A 15,802-nucleotide genomic window follows, 5' to 3' on the forward strand; every position below is an offset into this window, starting at 1 on the left:
AAGCTCTAAAACTAGTTACTGTTCCCAGAAGGGAAGAACAATTTGCAATTCACAAATCACTCATGTTACGCTTTTGTGTAAAAGATGATAATTTGTTGGTTTAAATAAACCTCGAATCTCAAGTATAGATGCTGGTGTATGAGCATATTAATGCTCTCAACCACAGATGGAACATACAGAGTATAAAATATGGAGGTCTTTATGAAATGTTTCTGTATTAGCACTATTTTATGAAATCAGATTCCATGCTGTAAAGAAAAAAATTAATGTGTAGATTTTACATTATATGCTACAGAGGGTGCTAAACTACATACATCATTTCATCTCCCTTTGTGTAAAAATTAGCCGGTATAGAATGTTCATCTGTGGCTTATCCTCTGCACCCTTTCTTGTCAGGGTAACAGATACAGTCTTGGAAATAAATTGTCATGACGTTAAAGATGCCCTGTCTCAATGTTTTTAACAAATGAGAGTGAAGTGTAGATAGCTCAGGACTCTGAGTATGAACTCTGAAGCCATGCCAATCTGTGCCTTACAAGAGGTTGTGAGATTTCAATAAAACAATTTATATAAAATACCTCAATGACATCTGGAACAGAAGGAGGATCTATAATAACGGCTGACCTGTGTACTCTCTCAGGCATTAAGAATGAGATACGCATGCCTTTTCCCTATATTTGCTTTCCTATGGAAATATTCCTTGTCTCTATATGTGAATACCACAAACAAATGTAGGTGGACACACACATGCTCACATATATGTGATATAATTTGTTTAAAACATAAACTCTGGGATTCTGTTTCCTAATCTGATCACTGGGTTGTATCGCATTCTGTCTCTATAGCTGTGCAATGGTTAATTTTGTCTATCAACTTGATAGGGCTCAGGGATGCCCAGATGGCTGGTAAGACATTGTGTGTGTGTGTGTGTGTGTGTGTGTGTGTGTGTGTGTGTTTCTGGAAAAGATAAGTATCTGAACAAATAGACTGAATAAAGAAGATAGCTTTCACTAATGTAGAGGCGCATCATCCAGTCCACTGAGGGCCTGAGTAGACAATAAAGACTGAGGAAGAGCAGATTTGTTCTCTCTGTTTGCATTGGGGCCTCCATCTTCTCTTGTCTTCAGATAGCAATGCTACTGGTTCTGGGGACTCTGGACTCAGACTGGGACTTGCACCATTAGCCCCTCTGGTTCTCAGACCTTTAGGTTTGAACTGGAACTACAACATCATCTTCTGCCTCCAATTCTCCAGTTTTCAGGTGGCAGCTCATGGGATTTATCTATAATTTCCTATTCTGTTTTTCTGGAGAAGCCTAACTCAAGCTCTAAAAATTCATTATGATTCTAAAAGAACATCTTCATGAATGTTTTAAAAACAAACAGAAAAAGAAAATGTTTCAAGATAGGTGATGTGAAGGAGGTATATTTAGGACAATAAGCTATTATCTCTCAGGATTCTACATGTCCTCTGGGCAATTCTTTTGGTCTGGACTAACTCATACAATCATTGGAGTCAGACAGTAGTTGGTCATGGGCTGGGTAATCTATCATGTTTACTCTCACAGATGAGAGGTTGATATGACACCAGCTTCGACAAGAATAATGACTTACCTATATGTCTCTCCTTTTCCAATAGACAGTTTTAAACTATTTACATGGTGATGGTTTCAGAATTCAAAGAAAATGCAAATTTCAATGTAGAAGCACTTTCAACCTTCAACTTATGCTGTATTTTCTAAGGAATCTTGGACAAAGCAAGTCACATGGCCAATCCCAGATTTAGAGTAGACAATACACTTCACCACTTTCTAGGAGAAGTTGCAAAATCAATTGGTTATCCATACAGATATGGCAGGAATTTGTAACCATTTTAACTACTGTAGTATTAAAACCTACCACATTCTATGTTATAGCTACTTACAATGAAAACCAACTATACATCCCATTTAAAAGCTACTATTCTTTGTCTTTTACATCATCCATGAATGCAGTGACTTTCTTATGGCAGTTGTTCATTAAATTTAATTGAATTCCTAGTTTTAACTGAAGAGGAAGAATCTAACCCTCATCAAGTAATTATTTCTTTGTAATTGACACTTTTAATTAAAATAAAAATATAATCCCTGTTTTTCAGGTACCTATAAAGACTGTCATGTAGAAAAAAATAATATATTTTTAATAAAAGGATTGACATTTGCTCTCTAGCAAGTCATTTAAACTCATTCCCTCTGATTCCACAATGAAAATGGAAAATTAATTTTCTCACCTGTAGACAAATGAAATGAGACAACAATGTGAGAATATAGCATCTATCATAGGATGAAATAACTTAAAATAAATAAATAAATGATCAATGTCTTTAATTTTAATTGTTGCAAAAATAAAATCTTGTTTATCTATTTATATGTGAATTTAAAAGTCTAATAATAAAAACGAATTACCTTTTGATTAATTGCATTATAAATAGGGAGCCTATATATATAGTATATATCTAATATATATATATCATAGACAGATTAGGTATATACTCAACAGTTTTAATAGCATGAATTTTCCCTGAACCTTCTAATTCTTTTGTTCTTTGGGGACTTAAAAGGAAATATCACAGTAACTTACTGATTTTAGGCTAGGCTGATTTTGCTGCGCAGGGTACACTTGGCAATATCTAGAAACATTTTTGATTGCCACCAGTTGGAGAGATTAGGTACTAGGATCTAGGAGTAGAGTTCAGGTCTGCTGCTAAATACCCTAAAATGTTCAGAATATTCCCTCCTCCTCCTCAGCAAAGAATTATTCAATCCAACATGTCAGTAGTGCCAAGATTGAGAAATGATGCTTCACTGAGGGAGGAAGCACTGTGGTGCTATTATGTTAGAAAGCAAGTAGCTGATGGTGACCATAAGGATGGCGGTGGTGCAGAGTTGTGAGGACGGGCCGCAGCTTCATTTCTAACTCTGCTCTTCAGAAGTGGCCACCTTCTCACAAGGAGAGGATGATGAAGACAGTGTCAAATCTCTGTGCCCAATGAGTGAACCCCTGCCCTCTTGGTGTTTCCCAATGCTCAATCATCATCTCAGTGGCCTCATCCTTATCTAGCTTTACACAAACATTTTCCTATTATTGTTTTCTTGAAACATTAGCTGAGCTACTGACTGGCTCATTAAAATTGATGAGGTACCATCAGCCATTTCAGTTTTTATCAAGGGACCAGAGACGGCTGGGAGTTGAGTTCAGGCATGTGTTTGGGAGGTGTTTGTTTTGACTGTCTGGTGGCTGCATACCAGCCTGAAGGAGTCACAAATGTCACTGGTGTGAGATGGTATAATTTTCCTGCCGCTCCAAAGAGTCCTCCATGTTAATCTCCTGGCATGTCTGGCACCTTTCAAAATAGAAGTAAAGACAATCCCATAGAGCAGTGAAACGGGATTCAAAGTCCCCATCCGTCTTTGTAAGGACAGAGAAAATTGCTTGTTCGCAGTTGGCCATTTTCATTATTGAGAACACAGAGCAGCTCGGTTTTCACCAGGGCTAACTGATTTTCACAGCTGGTGCACAAAAGTCTGTGGATGATATGCAACTAGAAAACTCCCTTTATCTAAGTTCCTGAAGGTCATGGGTTCTTCAGGGACTTAAAATTTTGGCTTCAATAAAAGACTCTGAAATCTTCTGAAATAACTTTAGGCACCAACTGGAAAAGAGTTACTTGCTCATGTAAATCTTGGTGTGAGTAGGTTGTGACCTGCTATATGGCATCCTTTCAAAATAATTATTTTCCCCTTTCCATAAATTAGCATTATGTTACATAGCACCAGCCTGATTTCACCCCTGGTACCAAATAATCCCCCCATCAGACAGGACATGTTAAAGGATGTTGGTGTCTGCTTTCCCTCTGCCCTACAGATGACAAAGGACACTACCTACTGATGAGAAAGTGGTCTGCAACATGGACAATTTGTTACTTAATTTCTCAACTTTACAGGCTAATTGGTTTTGTATTCCTTGTTATGAAAAGATGGAAAAAGGGTCAAAATCAGCCTTCCATAGAGAAGCACAAAGCAGGTATATAGTGACTGAAATTGGAATGGAAGGGGACGATTTGATCACATGGAATAATAGTGGAAGCATCCTAATGGCATGAGCATGTTAGGAAAGGTAGCACAGAACTGAGCAGAGCATGGACATTGGGTCAGATAATTCTGGCTTCTGATCTGAGCTCTGCCTCTGAGAAGTCAAGAGATCTAGGATAAATCTCATTAGCCTCCTTGTGTTCTGAGAACTAAAATGCATGGACAAAAGCCAGGGGTTTCATAGCCCTCGACACACTCTCTTCTTGCTCTCCCATTTGCCTTTATGGAAGTTAATTTCAAAGACCGAGTCTTGCTCATCAAAGGTTACTTCATGTTGAGAATTGAACTATGGTGCAGACCTTTGGTATGTTCAACAACAGAAGCAGCCTTAAATTTTGGATAAAACCAGAATGCTATTCAATCTACAGAAATTCATAAAACACAAAAAGTAATGGTGAAATACATCACTAAATCCAATAAAGACTATTATGTGAAGCAGCAGCCAGCAAACATTTAACTGGGGGATGGAAGGGAATGGGGCTCTATTTACAAAAGCCCAAGAGCCAGTTGCCTTTTACTCAGCACATTTCTAATTTCTATTAAAAACAAACAAACAAAGTTGTTGACAAGTAGTTTAAAAAGAAAAAAATAAACAATTTCTAATGATACATAATCATTGCATATTATTCACTTCATTAAAAAAAAACTTAGTTATGTGATATCTTTGATGACAATGTTCATTAAAATTACCTAGACACTGGACTTGACCCAGTATTAAAGTTATTTAAAAAGCAAAAATTGCCCTAGCAAGTTTGGTTCACTGGATAGGGCGTTGGCCTGGGGACTAAAGGGTCCCAGGTTTGATTCCGGTCAAGGGCATGTACATTGGTTGCAGGCACATCCCCAGTAGGGGGTGTGCAGGAGGCAGCTTATTGATGCTTCTCTCTCATCGATGTTTCTAACTCTCTATCCCTCTCCCTTCCTCTCTGTAAAAAAAATCAATAAAATATATTTTTTAAAAATAAAATAAAATAAATTAAAAGCAAAAAATTTTGGGCAAGATTGTCCCAATAAAGAGTAAACTAATAAGCCTACTGGGGGTTGGCAGTTAGTGTATATATGATAGATAGATTAGATATAGATAGATATAGATATAGATATAGATATAGATAGATATATAAATATATTAGAAATAGAATGGGGATAATTACAATGCATACTATCTTACAGTCTAGTAATTGCAAAAATATTTATCAAAAATAGCAATGACTCAAGTATTTATCTGTACATAAGTCAGTTGGGTGACAGTAAGCAAAGTAAATAATGATGAAAATAAAGGATGATTATTTTTAAATTAAAAGGGAAAAGATCAATAACTGTATGTCCAACTTCACATGTCATCAATTGCATGTTGATAGAAAGCACCCCTAGTGAAGACTGTAAATGTTGAAAACTTCCTGGGTATGCTGGCCTAGTAGCAGCTTCATAGCACTGCCCAGCAGTCAGATTTGATGGTAAAATGTTAAGTGCACCCTTATGTTCATAGCAGCACAATTTACCATAGCTAAGATTTGGAAACAGCCTAAGTGCCCATCAGCAGATGAGTGGATTAAAAAAACTGTGGTACATCTACACAATGAAATAGTACCCTGCTATAAAAAGGAAGGAACTCCTATCATTTGCAACAGCATGGATGGAGCTGGAGAGCATTATGCTAAGCAAAATAAGTCAGTCAGAGAAAGATAAATATCACATGATCGCACTCATTTGTGGATTATAATGAACAACATAAACTGATGAACAGAAACAGATCCAGAGACAGAGAAGCATTGATCAGATGCTCAAACCTCAGAGGGAAGGTAGGGGAGGGTGGGGGTAAGGGGGAAAGATTAACCAAAGGACTTGTATGCATGCATATAAGCATAAGCAATGGACACAGACACCAGGGGGTGAAGACATGAGCTTGTGGGGGGGGGGTGTCAATGGGGGAATAAGGACACATATGTAATACCTTAATCAATAAAGAAAGAAAAAATGTTAAGTCAGTTGCCATTAAACTGCATTCTTGTGCAGCTGTGCTTATTTGCAGTGTGAGTCCCAAATGCTTCCATATTTTGGTATCCCTTTTAAGTAACTACAACATCCTCTCATTTTCTTTCAAAAAGCTTTAATATTTTCAGACAAAACTACATATCAAAGTGATCATATATTATCTTGTTATTGCTTTTTGGAGCAAATTGACAAGTGAAAGTCTTCAAAATAGTACAATATGAAAATAATTTGTAGCAATTACCTTTTTAATCTGGATAATTAATCTAATATGATCTTTCAGATATTTTTTGTATATATAACTTTATACTTTGTTTCCTTAATTTACAATTAAATTCATAACTTAAGGATTATTGATGTGTTGTTTATATAAATATTTTAAATATTGAACTGCTTAAATAAAGTAGTCAAAACATGAGTTTGACATTTTTAAGTACAAACTCGTAGCATATTTCCAGATATTCTCAGTTTCATTTCAGATCTATTGGCTTTAAAAACCAATAGACTTCACAAGTGGCAATAAACAAGTGGTGAAAACTCAAACCAGACACATTCACCTTATGTAATTAGACTCTAAAATCTAAACAGGCAATAACTGTATAATACATTAATGGAATTTATCACTGTGAATATTTGTTGAATTGCATAGAAATCTCTCCTTGAGCTGCTGCTAACTGCTCCTATTCCATTATGGAAATATATTCTGATATATTTATTTTATTTCATAATTTAACCCACTTATTTCTCCATCCATTTTTAAAAAGAGATTATATCTTTTAAATAAAAAAAATATATTTGAAGATAATCTCATATTCTTGAATCTTTTTGTTGTTGTTGTTGTTGTTTTTTCATTAAAGAAGTGCATAGCCACTTGTGTTCAGAATGAATTCTTGAGTTGACAATGTTCTCTGAGTCTGGAGTACATCTGTGCTGTTTGCCTCCTTATCCTTTGAGAGCAGGGGACAAAATGTATTTGAACATGAGCAAGATTGCAACCTAACTAGTGACTAGTTGAATCTCAGCACAAATCTTCCCCTTTGAGAATGGACGCTTCTGGATGTTTTTGTAAATGTCCTACTAATGAACCAAATATTACATAAAAACTGTAAACTTTGCTTTTTACCCGTCTCCTCACTGAAAATCCTGAGAGCTTTCCTTTACAATAATTACGAGCAAATCTCCATAATAAAAGAACAAGCTAAATAACTTATACTATCTCTCCTATTCCAACTCTTACACTTTCGCCCCTATCATCACAATTGGCAATGGACATTTTCACTCCAGACTAGCTAGATTCAGTTTCAGAACCCAGATTTGAATTGAGGTTGTCACAGGCAGAATCACGTTTGTTTATTTGTTTTAACTTTACCCTCCCTCCCTTGATTTTTTTTAACCTACAACAGAGTTGTAAGATATGTTAATTAAACAACAGTGGAAGAGGACACTATTTTTTCCCACTGACATTTGCTTTCTATCTTTTTTAATCATTTACTCATTTATTCCAGAAACATATCTTGAGTAGCTACTATGTTCTGGGTAATTTGGATAGGTCAGTGGTTAAAATGAAGTTTCTTGTCTTCACAGAACTCACTTTCTAAAGGGACATGACAGGCAAAAATGATCAAACATCATTGAGAAGTCTGTCAAAGACTTTGTTGTAAGGTGATCATATTGTGGGGAAAAGAGAGAGTAAAACAGAGAAAGCTCATCAAAAGTGCTGGGCAGGTGGAGGATGGACAGGTTACGCTTTTAAAGAAGATGGTCCAAGCAGGGATTAGAATGACATAACTTAATGGAATGAGAAAATTTGCTAAGCAAACATCTGGCAGAAGTGGGTCTTAGGATAAGAGAGTAGCAAGTGTCAAATCCCGAAGGCTAAATCTGCCTTTAACTTTCATTAGCTCCATTAATATACTCCATAAGCATTCATCGTCCACCCAAGAGATTGCAATTCTGTAAGACTGACCTCAAGAAAAGGAGAAATGCTGTACAAATGGAGGATAAAATATTTAATTCCAGATTTAAGGGGAAGTAAAGTAACATGTAAAAGGAAGTGTGGCATTGAGGTGTGATAATTAAACTGATAGAGATATGAACTAAGGTCCACTTTCTTACAGACTTCTAATTTTTATGTGGCCTAAATCCTCTGAACCTTGATGTCAGTAAAATAGGAAATTACATCCATCACATCACTGTTCACTGATATATTCACAAGTTTGATAGATATTTGTAAAATGAAGTATTAAATGGTCGGTAATGTGAGATCCTTCATAATCTGGTCCCAACTCCAATTTTATTTATTCTGACAAATGCCCTGCATCCCCAAATGATTTTTGTTTATTTCCTTCTTGATGTCCCCCCCTTAGGCAGTAGGTTTTAACATTTTCTTTCTTTTTCTCTTTTGGAATATGGAGATGATGTCAATAACATTACATACCTCAGAGAGTTCTTATAGAATTTTGAAAGTGCACTACATTTAAAGTAGTTAAAATGTCCCCAGCACATAACTAATGCTACATAAGCTTTGACTGTCAGTACTCTGCTTCTGTTTGCAGCATTTATAGACAATGTTCTAAGTGTTAGACAGCGGTAATCATATGTCTTCTGTTATGTTTTTGTTTACAGTATGAGGGCAGGTTTTTTTTTTTTAATCAGGATTTAGATAATATTCAACTACATAGTCAATGCAGGATCTTGAAAAGAGTAGAGATTCAATATGTAAGAAGGATCATAGTATATATGTATACATCAATGAGAACATCCACTGAACTATCTGTTAATTAGAGCCTGTTGTATAATAAAGTATTGTTTATCCATTCATTCATCCAACAAAGGTACAGGTAATAGGAGTTGCCAAGATCATAATTAATGCAGAAAATGATGATGCTGAAACAAATGAGTCATAGGCAATCCATCTTAATATATTCAGAAGAAATTACTTCCAAACTCTGCTGTGTCCATTAGCAGGACTGTCTTAGTGGTGTTATTCTACAGTATTGTTAGTCTGTATTTGAAACTTATCCCATTCTCTCACTATGATGCTAATGATGGACTAATAATTTGATTTTTGTACCAGCCAGAACAAAGAGCAAAGGGATAGAGAGAAGAAGACTTAGGCTTGTCAAGGTAGTCATATATTTTAAGACAAAACTTAAAGAAAACCCAGGAGGACAAGTGTTTTATTCACTTTTTTTAGTCTCTGTACCAATCACTGCATTGGTTGAGCACAAGCACACACTCCATAAATGGATATTGAATTAGCAAGGGGTTTATTTTTAAATTTGGAACACTTGACATTAAATTACAAGTATTACTTATTTAAAGAAATAACTGATAAGGAAGATGAAATAACCTGAAATCAAAACTGTCTCTAAAAATCCATTTTACACTGTTAGCATTGGGCTTCCTTCAGAAAACTCATATGCACTTAAATGAGAAAGGAGTAATAAGATTGTATTCACTGAAATTTTGGAGCCTTGGATTTATTATTTATAATACTTTTAAAAAAATATCCCATTTCCAAGGCCAAGCATAGGGTCTTAACTTCTCATATAGCCAGTATTTTAAAGTAAATAAAAGTTTGTTTCCAGTAGATAAACTCCGCTTCTCCATTTCTTCTAAGACGTATCACAATCAATTTAAAGTTCCATGAATGCTAATGAAGAGCCGGGGAATAAATCTAATTAAATGTTGTGCCAATGTAGCATTCTAATAATTGCCTTTAATTGGAAAAATATAATTCCCTCTCTCTCTCTGATGAACGAAATCACAGCACAGTCACACATCTTCAAACACTCCCTATCACGATAACTGAATTTTTTGGAGCTTACTATTCCACTCTTCTTTTATCCTCGAGATCACCAAATAAATGCACCCTGCTGGATTCACAATGGATATGAAAACTCAAAAAAGGGATCCCGAATGTCCCAGACCACACTAGCACAATATAGGTAAGGTTAGAAAAACACAACATCCAAATCCTTTGCCAATAGACCTCTGATAAGGGGCCTTTCATTCTCAGTAGGATTCACTGGGCATTGCTTTGTTACTTAAAACTTTCTCATGTGGATGGTTGTAGGAATGCTGCCACCTGGAATGCATTAGAAGGGTTAACATACAAAGCATACAGACAGGGAAAGCAGCCTTCCTTCCTGCTTTCCCTGTCTCACCTCCTTTCCTGCTTTCCCTGACCAAACCGCTGAGAATGTTGGTCTTCAGGAAAAAAAAAAAAAATCTGATCAAGACCTATTCACTAAAATTGATAAAATGCTCCATTACCTCAGGATCAAAGAGAAGTCAAGAAAAATTACACCTGAGGGGACCTGGAGAGCCCACTGAAACCCATCAACAGGCAGGCGAGTGACAGACCAGGAAGCAATTGTAGAGCCATCAACCTAACTGCCTGTGAAATCTACCCTGGACCCAAGCTCTGCCACCCGGAGAATATCATCTCTAGATCAGAGCACCTGGGATCTGTCAGTCATCCAAGCCCAGAGAATTAAGAGTTATATTATAATTGTCTCCGTTTCACAGCCTTAGCTGCCAATGAACTGGAAAAGTACTAGGCTCAAAAACAATTTGCATTTTAAAAGAATCCAGGAAATAAAAAAATGATGTGATTTCTTATGGTTGTTAAGATAGAAATGAAGAACAAATTGTATTTAAAATTACCTACAATAATATATTTTATTGTTAATGGTCATTCCTAAAATACTATCCAGATTACGACCTTCAATATGGCTAGATAACAATACCATAGGGTCATTTTCTATATACACAATTGGTTTTTACCAATGTTTCTCTGATCTAACAACACATTTTGCTTAAATCACAAACCAAAAATTCAATAGCTTTTGAATGAATCTGAAGGAATAGAAGTTACATGACTCACTGGAAAAGAGACGTCCGTAAAAGAGAGCGTGAACCAGTTCATTATGGATCTTTTGGTGTTATGTTTCTCCACTATAGTTTGTTAATTTCTTTTAAATGTTGTCTTTTATAAAGGTCTTTATTCTAATGGGGATATAATGTTAAACCCAATGACTAATCCTGAAGAGGGTACAACCTAGTATTATATTAATAGGTTCACTGTATCTTCTTTTGGTAAAAATGAAAGCCATCCCCAGTAAATTTAAAGGTCTGAGCACCTTACAGCCACGGGTTTGAGTTTGCCCTTTATGGCTGAGGTGAAATCTTCTGTGTATGTATCTGGGTAGCAATGAAACATAGCTTACAATTCCGTAGGTACTTTAAATTTTAGAAAATGTTCTCACATATGCTAACCCATTGGATTCTCATAACATTGTGAGACAGATAATCTTGCTGTTATTTTCTTTATATGTGGTCCTTTCTTTACACGAAATTTGTAACTCATGAAAATCAGAAACATTAACTTTTCTTGAGCATAATCACACTCCTAGTCAGTGTAAACCCTGGGCTTGTGTTGGGTGGAGCATTGGTATCTCAAAGACTGTTCTTTCCACTCGATCAAGCAGACCTTACCAAGTAAAGGAGATTTACTGCTCTTGTCACAATGTAGGCTATGGTCTGTTTGCCTAATGTACGTATATAGCTTTGCCATCTTAAGCTGACCTATTCCTGCTCTCTACAAGTTTTACGTAACCACGTAAAATATTTGAAATTGAAGGTTGGCCAACCTTATCATGTTCAAAAGCTGCCCGTGTCTCAGCCGCATGAGAATTTCACATGCTGTTTCAAGATCAATGAATGTTTCATAGTGCCTATGATCGTTTTTTATCGCTAATTGTCCTCTATTTGCTCAGCATAAAAACATTCAAATATTATGTCTCTGGCTTATATTTACCCAATAGCATGCATGCCAATCCTGCTAATGAGAAGAGCTTGCTGGGTAAGTGCAACTTAAAGGACACTCTGGCCACAAGGGAAGTTTTTCTTTAAGGATTTGCTGTCTCTTTTAGACCAAATTTGACATTTGCAGTTTCTGTTTGAGTTTTTCTTTCTCTTCCTTTCAGATACAATAATCTTTCTAAAAATATCTATAATAACTCTGCCTTTGTTCACCAAGATTCCAGAATGATTCTGCTGCCATTTTACGGGTGTTCCAAGCTTCTGTCGAATTCCTGCTGGCTTAGGCCAGCTGACATTACCTGGATCACATCACACCAAACAGACTTCACTGTCCTGTGTTTCACTTCCTCATAATCTATTGTTCTCATCATGCTACCCATTTGCCCTCAACCTGGAGCAGAATTTCTTGAACAGCACCCTTGCAGCTACACCTTTCATAGCTATACCCTTTTCTCTCCATTTATATTCATGTTTTTCTGGTTTATGGTATGAAAGGATGTCATATAGAAAGACATTGGTTGCTAAAATATTTTCACTTTGCATATTTTGAAAATACTATTTTTATACAACTCTAACTTTGGAATTTTAAATTCTGTGGAATATAGCATGACAGTGGGGGGGGGGGGCGCGGGCATGCTTTTGTTTGGCTGGACTCAAGCATTAACATTTCTCTGTTTTGAAAGAGCGTGGGCCAGTGGCTTGGATGGAAACATCATCCTTGAAACTATGGAGGAAGCCATAGATGTTTTCCTCCAGGATGGCTTCCAGTGATGCTGTTGGTTTAATCAGTGATGGAAGCCATTTTATGTATGACAGCAGAGCAGCTTACTCCCAGGTCAGATAGCTTAAGCAATAAGGTGTTGAGGTGACATTTAAATATGATTTTTTTCCCAGGGCTAGAGAACTTTGGAAAGTTTGTATCAAGGCAAAGTTCATATTAGAGAGCTTTTTTAAAAATATGTTTTTATTAATTTTTAGAGAGAGAGAAAGGGAGAGGGATAGAGAGTTAGAAACATCCATGAGAGAGAAACATCATTGACTGGCTGCCTCCTGCATGCACCCTGCACCCCTACTGGGGATTAAGGCATGTTCCCTGACCAGGAATAGAACCTGTGACCTCAAGGTACATGGGACAGTGCTCAACCAATTGAGCCACACTGGCAATCTAAGTTGTAATGAATTAGAATAAAAGGAATAGTGGAAGGGATTTCTGGAGACAGGCAATATTCCTACCCATTACAAGAATCCCTTAAACAGTATTGCTGATGTTGGCAGTATCTAGCCTCGGTTTTACTTCACCACAGTCAGACACTGCCTGCTTCATTATTTAACAACTCCCTATTGAGCCTACTTGGACCTCCTTAAACTTCTCAACCTATATCATACGTCTATCAAATGGAGTAACAGATAATTAGTCAATTCCTTCTAACAATCCTCTTTGTAGGAGCAAACAGTAGTATTCATTCTCAGCCACCTAATGCCAATCTCCTGACCCCTCTATTCTTTCGTTTTGATGCAATGCATTTTAGCTTTCTCCTGAGTAAAAATATTCTAAGAGTCCTGAAAACATCCAAGGAACTCAAGTTTGAATTTCATTATTTAAAAGGAAAAAGGAATTTCAGGATAAAGAAACCTGGAACTTGCTAGTAGGTGGCATAAAAATGTAGAGAGCTATGTTGGAGTAGACTGGATTTTTGCTGCTCTTTAAATCAATAGAATGATAGCTGCTTTCTCAATCTGCTCATATCTTATTCAAAATGCTAATTTTCTATGGTTTCTCTCACACTGAGAATACCAGTAATCTTCCATGAGCTATTTTAGGGTCAGTTGTTATTTCAATTAGGAGAATAGTGATGAATCTCTGAAAAGGTTTTCTTCTTTCTTTCCCCATACGACATTGTTGGCTTCATCATAAATTACACTGTCTTTAGAAGTATGCAAATCATGCATAAGTACTATTGCTGGGGTGGGGGGCGGAAGGGGAGAGAGGAAGTGAAGATTGAGACACTGAAATCTGACCCCCTCCAAGCAATAAATGAAGGACATCCTCTCTTCCAGGGAGCATGCCTTTCTCTCACGCCCCATTTCCTTGCCGCTAATAAACCCTAATGAGATAGCAATGCCTGTGCACTTCTGTGCTACACAGCTGTCCTTTCTCACTTTGACTCCTCCAGTGGCTAATTTGTAGCTCTCATTACTTTTACTCCCTCCATTCCTCCCTCATTCATTCTCACGCCTATGATTCCATTTCTCTCTCCATCCCTTTCTCCCTCCCTCTCTCTCTCTCTTTTCCTTTCTCTCTTCCACAGATAAAGCAGAGCATGTGCACTCCATTACCATCACCTTAGAAAAAAGTGCCACATGAGTGAGAGAAAATGGATAAGAGGGTGTCATAATCCTACTTGGGTTTGAAATGTCAGTCCAACAAGTTAATAACAACACAGCATGGAAAATATTGACTCTAAAATTTTAATAATGGTATTTTCATAGTAGAGTTTTCCTTCCTCTTTTTTTTCTTTTCTATTTTCCCCCATCCCTCCCTCCCCCTCTCTCTCTCCCTGCCCACCTTTGTGCCTCCCTTCTTTCCTTCCTTCCTCCCTCCCTCCTTCCCTCTTCTTCCCTCCCTCTCTCCCTCTCTTCCTTCCTTCCTTTCTTCCTTCCTTCCTTCCTTCCTTCCTTCCTTCCTTCCTTCCTTCCTTCCTTCCTTCCTTTCCCCTTCCATTCCCTACTTCCCTGCCCCCCAACATAGAATTAGTGTGTGACTAATAAGTGTGTCTGTCTGAAAGCAGCTAATACTGCCTAGCCACAGTGGCTTAATGGTTGAGCATTGACCTATGAACCAGGAGGTCATTGTTTGATTCCAGATCAGGGTACATGCCCAGGTTGCAGGCTCAGTTCCCAGTGGGGTGCATGCAGGAGGCAGCAGATCCATGATTCTCTCTCATCATTGATGTTTCTCTCTCCCTCCCTCTCCTTTCCTCTCTGAAATCAATAAAAATATTTAAAAAACATAAAAGCAGCTGGTATTGTCTTCTTGATGTGCACGCTTTGACCATCTATACTTAGATTCAATACACTGTATCAGTCCTACAAGCATCTTTGGCAGCTTTTAGAGGAAAAAAAAAAAGTAGTACAATTTTATCTCCAACCAAAAATCAAAAGAATGGCTACAGTTCTCTTCTCTAAAATGCTTACTAAAGAACAATAAGAACTGGGGAAAAAAATTTAATGTTAGCCCATTATCTGAAGCCACGTTTTTTTGTATTTTAAGATGCAAAATAGCAGGAAGTAGCAAACTGCTCAGTTTTAAAAATTGGAAATTTAATCCATCTGTTTATGATTCATTATCTCTGTGTATCAAAACAGTGTTTGCTGAGAGTGATAGTGGGTAGAGGAAGACTTCAAAGGAGTTTTTTTTTTTTCTTCTTGAAGTTAAGGTTTGCCAAGAATAAAACCAACCTACATTACACAAATTCTTAGCCTGCTCCCAGCTAGAACTTTGGAAGGTGTAACCCTGCTCTAAGGGTGCCAGGCCCGGTGCGGTTACGCGGGCGTCTTTCCCTGTGTGGTTGATGGACTTGTTTATGTGAACTAGAAACTTTCCACTCCCTTCCACAACCATGACCCAAATGAAGCAAAATGCTATTTCATCACTTTAACATTTTGTAGCTGGAATTAGGTCTGGCCTTTCTTAGTGGCCAGAATTTATTTTGTTCTTCCTTCAAAGAAAGCATTTGGCAGGAACTAACATACAAAAAGGACACAAAAGACAGACATTAAACACTACAAGATGTGAATTGAATGGTTAGAGGGTAATTTGCAGATCTTGCTGACAAGAGATACACATGATGGTGG

Source organism: Myotis daubentonii, chromosome 1 (genome assembly GCF_963259705.1).
Source record: "Myotis daubentonii chromosome 1, mMyoDau2.1, whole genome shotgun sequence".
Taxonomy (NCBI): Eukaryota; Metazoa; Chordata; class Mammalia; order Chiroptera; family Vespertilionidae; genus Myotis; species Myotis daubentonii.